We start from the raw sequence: 6,000 nt of genomic DNA on the forward strand, positions 1-6,000 counted from the left end.
GCTGGGGCTTAACCACAAGCTTAAAACTGACTTAAATCAACAATACCTCTCTGGGTTTTTCCTTGCACCTTTTCAGTCATTGCTAGGGCCGGAAACCTAAAAATCTAACTATATACATTAAACAGGGATGTTCTTTCCTCTTGTTATTAATTTGTTTTGTTTTTTTTTTCCTTTATTGAACCACAATATATTTAAAAAACATGGCTCTTTTAAAATGTAATTACTGAAGCAACTGAATAAAATATAGAAAAAAAAAATTTCAAAATAAAAGAAGAAAAAGCAAGTAAATAGAAATAATAATAGTAACTGTCATAACGTGGGGGTCGCAGCTTACTGCGAGGTTTGTTCTCCCGGGAAGCAATTGGACTATTCCGGACAAGGCGTGAAGGTAAGAACATAGGTCCGGTGGCCATGGATGAAGTGCTGGCTGTCCAGAGTCGGGACCCGGGGTGGACCGCTAGCCTGTGCATCGGTTGGGGACATCTCTGCGGTGCTGACCCGTCTCCGCTCGGGACGGTTTCCTGCTGGCCCTACTATGGACTGGACATTGGCTGATATGTTGGATCCACTGTGGACTGGACTTTCACAATATTATGTCAGACCCACTCGACATCCATTGCTTTCGGTCTCCCCTAGAGAGGGGGCGGTTTGAATCAGAAGAAAAATGTGGGAATTGTGGAACTTTCAAGAATGTCTCATTGATTTCAATGGAAATTTCTCAAAATTGGGAGATTTCGGGAAAAGCGGGAATTTTTTTGAAAATGGTAAAAAAAAATAATTTAATAGTCTGGATGAGTTGAAATGGTTGGTGTTGGAATTTTTCAAATCGGTTGAGAAATGTTGAAGTAGTAACGTGTTGAATTGAGAAATGGTATTACATAATTCCTGGAATGTCGTTCAAAAAACAGGAATGTTTCGTAGAACGGTTGAAATGCGTTGAAAAATGTGGAAGGAGTAATCGCCAGGAAAACCAGGAATTCTGGAAAAATCCTGGAATTTTTTTGATCTTGGAAAAAAGGTAGTTTAAATTTCCAGGATGGTGGAATATGTTGAAGGTGGAATGGTTTGAAAAATGTGAAAATGATTGAAGTTTGAAAAATGGCCAATTCATTTTGAATGGGAAAAATGTCCCGGAAAACCTGGAGTTCTGGGAAATCTGGGAATTTTTGGAATTTTTCAAGGGAAAGCCCGCGATTCCCGAATAGGCTGAACAGTTTGAAGTTGGAACGGTTTGAATCGGGTGAAAAATGTGGAAGGTAGAGCGCGCCAAAATCTGGAGAAGAAGAAGAAGAAGTTGAAGAACTCTAATAAATAGATGCATTTTAGTGTAGAAAACCATGTGTGTGAATGCTTTGGAGCATTCACACAATAATTTAAAGTAGTACCTAAACTTGTGGGCTTTATTAATTCTGTGACAGAGCTCTTAACGTCTCCCATTCAAATGAAATTAAATAAATGTTTACCCCAGTAATATCATCAAAACTTACCTGACTAGATGAAGTCCTTGGGCTCAAATACTAGTGTGGCCTGTGAAGTGTAGCATGCTGGGAATTATCTGTGCATGTGATGGAAGACTGCACTGCACATGTGATGGAGGAATGCACAGTGGAGGGTTGAAATTCAACTGGATTTGCATTAAATCAGGTTGTTTTAGCTAATAATTGTGCTGCAAGATCTAGCATGTTGCATTCAATGTTTATTCCCATTAATTTCTCCTTAATTCCTGTTAATTCCCGTTAATTTCCATGGAAAGTTTCCAACTTTGAATATTCCCGGAATTTTGCAACCCTAGATATGATGCGGTCCAATATAATGCGATTGTGCCATTGTGCGTGTGTGTGAATGTGTATGTATGTGTGTATATTTATGTATGTGTGTTATTTTCCATATCACTCAGCACTATTCTTTTAAACCACTAAAGGAGGTTTAACAGATGGTGGTGTTCTTGTTATATTTTTTGGTTTGAAAAATGTAACTTGAAGCAATTTGCAAACAGCTCCTTTAGGAGTAAATAGAATCCCTAAAATAAGTACACTAGTAATCATTTCTAAATTGCTGTCATTTATACAAATGCCAAACTTTATATCCGTAATAGTGAAAGGGTTTGATTTAAGAGTGCTGTGGGATGCCACTTCTTCTAAATGCTACTTTTCTTCTCTTCCTAAATTGCACCCCCCCTGCTATGAAGGAGAAGATAGCTGAACGTGATGTGCATGCTCAGAAATGTGGATTAACAGCTGTGGACAGGTCTGTTCCAAAGAAGTGATGATGCATCTATCGATGATAAGACTCTCGGAGAACATTCCACTCTGGCTTGCTGCTGCTTCTTTCCTTTCATGCTTATCTCAGCTGCACTTGGACTACTGTCTTCATTCACTTCCTGTCATCGGGTAAAATAAGGAGCAGAGCAATTTTTTATTTTTTACATATGACTAAATATTTCATATAATGTTGTTGTATTATAGCCAAAACTTGACAACCCCTTCTGATGACTGCTTTTTCTTTGTGTTGGGGTCATATTATGATTCTAATCTACATTTAACACACTTTCCTGTGGTCTACATCTGAGGTTTTTAACCTTTTTGATAGGCTCCAGCACCCCCCACGACCCCAAAAGGGACAAGCTGTAGAAAATGGATGGATGGACCTCAGAGCCCTACTTTTCCACTGTAGAGGGGCCCTGATACCTCTCAAATACTACCACCAAATTAGTCATTTTAATCTTGATTTTAATCATGTTCAATCATTATAACTAACTAATTTATATTTACGGTTTACCAGGATAAATTTAAAACCATGTGTTCATCACAAAGGCTTAGGTCAGGCTGATTACAAGAATAAACACAAATCAAATACAAAAATAAATGTATATACAATTACGCAGTACTAAAATAAAAATGTCTTAACTCAATTAATAATATATAATATATAGGTTTCCTAAATAAACTGTCAAAAAAGTGCAAATGAAATTACAACTTCACTATTTTAGTCCTAATTGTTGCACTTAGGAAACTACACTATGACTTTAGCTCCAGACTTCTTCGGTTTGTTTAATATTGTCATTACTGCCACAAGTGGGGGGAAAGTGTATTACGGCCTTATGGACCACAGCTGAGAAACAGATATTTTTGGCGGCCCTCTAGAGCAGTGGTTCTCAAATGGGGGTACGCGTACCCCTGGGGGTACTTGAAGGTATGCCAAGGGGTACGTGAGATTTTTTTTAAATGTCTGTCAAAAAGAACTGTGAAAAGAAATGCAACAATGCAATATTCAGTGTTGACAGCTAGATTTCTTGTGGACATGTGCCATAAATATTGATGTTAAAGATTTCTTTTTTTGTGAAGAAATGTTTAGAATGAAGTTCATGAATCCAGATGGATCTCTATTACAATCCCCAAAGAGGGCACTTTAAGTTGATGATTACTTCTATGTGTAGAAATTTTTATTTATAATTGAATCACTTGTTTATTTTTCAACAAGTTTTTAGTTATTTGTATATCTTTTTTTCCAAATAGTTCAAGAAAGACCACAACAAATGAGCAATATTTTGCACTGTTATACAATTTAATAAATCAGAAACTGATGACATAGTGCTGTATTTTACTTCTTTATCTCTTTTTTTTTTCAACCAAAAATGCTTAGCTCTGATTAGGGGGTACTTGAATTAAAAAAAATGTTCACAGGGGGTACATCACTGAAAAAAGGGTGAGAACCACTGCTCTAGAGGGTGTTCGCGCCCCAAAAATGGTTAAAAAACACTGGTCTACATAACTTTCTATGGTTGTGCTTTGGTCAGTTTTTTACACTCATTTTGCTTTCCAGACTGATCTTCAAGCCCCTTTCAGACTGTCTCTTCAAAATGTATTTTGGGCTGTCTTTAGTAATGGAAATAAACCTTTCCACGCTTCGCCCCTTCAACTGACTGAGACCGCTTCTCTGTCCCGTCAGCCATTTTTGTAGTTTTCGAGTTATCCCGTCTTGCTAGGTACTAAAAAACATAAATTAAAATTATACACTATGTATACTTCTGTATTAGAAATGGCAATGGCGGAGGATTTTTGCATCCAACCGTTCAGAAACGAGCCTGAGTCTGACCATGAACGACAGGAAAAATGAAGAAAAATAAGAATCAAGGCTTAATGAATTAAAATAAATTGAATGAACACACCCTATAAGGGTTGTCTTTAATCCCCTTTCAGTGTCAGAAAGCTAAATATATACTATGTGTTATTATAAAGACTGTCACCCTTTTTGAAACAATATACATCCATGCAAGAATATTGCATTTCATGTACCGTATTTTCGGGACTATAAGTGTTATGGTTTAACAGAGGGAGGTGACGGCTCAGACACCAGGGGGCAGTAATGTTCAATGATTTATTATACATATCGTCAATATATATATAATAATAATAAACAATACTAACTAACGATACTTAAACTAAGGAATGGAATGTGTGACCAAAATCCCAGAGTGTGTGTGGTGTTAAACTATGTGTGTACTTAACTGTTGTGTGTTACCATGATGTTGGATGGGGAAGCAGGGGGGTTAGGCTAAAGGGGGTCCGTGATCCAAGTGAGGTCCGTGGGGCAGAGAGAGGGAGAGGCGACAAGGTCCGTGTCCAGGCAGGGGTCGAGGATCGAGGGAGGCAGTCGAGATCCAGGGCAACGAAAGGAAAACACTGCGGGCACAAGGGAGAAGACAGGGGACAAATCAAGCCACGGAGAGGAAAAAAAGAGAGAGAGAGCATAAAGCTTGTCGCTTACGGTTCACCATCGAGAAACTAAGTTCCCGCCAGGATCCTTGGGTCCTCTGGTCCTTTATTCAGCTCCCTCTCATCAGGTCCAGGTGCGCTGATTGCAGATTGTCTCCGGCTGTGATGATGTGTGGGCGCGGTCTGCTCACAGCGGAGCCTCTAGGTGCTCCCGCAGAGGAGGGAGAAGCAGACTGCGCGTGCGCCGTAACAATGAGGTGCACTTAAAATCTTTTTTTTTCTCTCAAAACGCGACAGTGCGCCTTATAACCCGGTGCGCCTAATGTACGGAATAATTCTGGTTTTGCTTACCGACCTCGAAGCTATTTTATTTGGTGCATGGTGAAATGATCGCTGTCAAGCATAAGACATACGAGTAGACTGCAATATGATGGCAGTCACACACAAGAGATACGTGTAGACTGCAATATGACTCAAGTAAACAACACCACCATTTTATATGTTCCATTGAAAATATAAAACATTACACATGGCGCTCAAAAATCTATCAAAATGTTTTAGTACGACTTTGGTAAGCTATGAAGCCGCACCGCTTGATGGATTGTACTGTGCTTCAACATAGGAGTATTATTATGGTGTGTGTATAAGGTAAGACATTATTTGGCGTTTTGTTTCGCAATATTATGCAAAAGCAACTTTTCTTACCTTCTGGTACCTGCTGATCTGTATTTGGGATCTGCATAAGTCCTGAAAAATTGCGCTCGTCCGCCTTTGTAGTCCGTGCCGACACCGTAGTCCATACTTGCCAACCCTCCCGTTTTTAGCGGGAGAATCCCGGTATTCAGCGCCTCTCCCGACAACCTCCCGGCAGAGATTTTCTCCCGACAAACTCCCGGTATTCAGCCGGAGCTGGAGGCCACGCCCCCTCCAGCTCAATGCGGACCTGAGACTGAGTGGGGACAGCCTGTTCTCACGTCCGCTTTCCCACAATATAAACAGCTTGCCTGCCCAAAGACGTCATAACATCTAGGGCTTTTATAGAGTGCACAACTGCGCACACAACAAGGAGACGAAGCAGAAGAACGAGGAAATTACAGACATGGCGGCCGAAATTATATACTCATCATGAACGGAGAAGTTAAACAGGACAATAATGCCATCTAATGGCTAGCCACCGGAACACTGAAATTCAAGTTTTTTTTTTTTTTTCTATGTAAATAAAATTAAAAAAAAAAAAAAATATATATATATATATATATATATATATATATATATATATATATAT

Source organism: Entelurus aequoreus, linkage group LG19 (assembly GCF_033978785.1).
Source record: "Entelurus aequoreus isolate RoL-2023_Sb linkage group LG19, RoL_Eaeq_v1.1, whole genome shotgun sequence".
NCBI lineage: Eukaryota > Metazoa > Chordata > Actinopteri > Syngnathiformes > Syngnathidae > Entelurus > Entelurus aequoreus.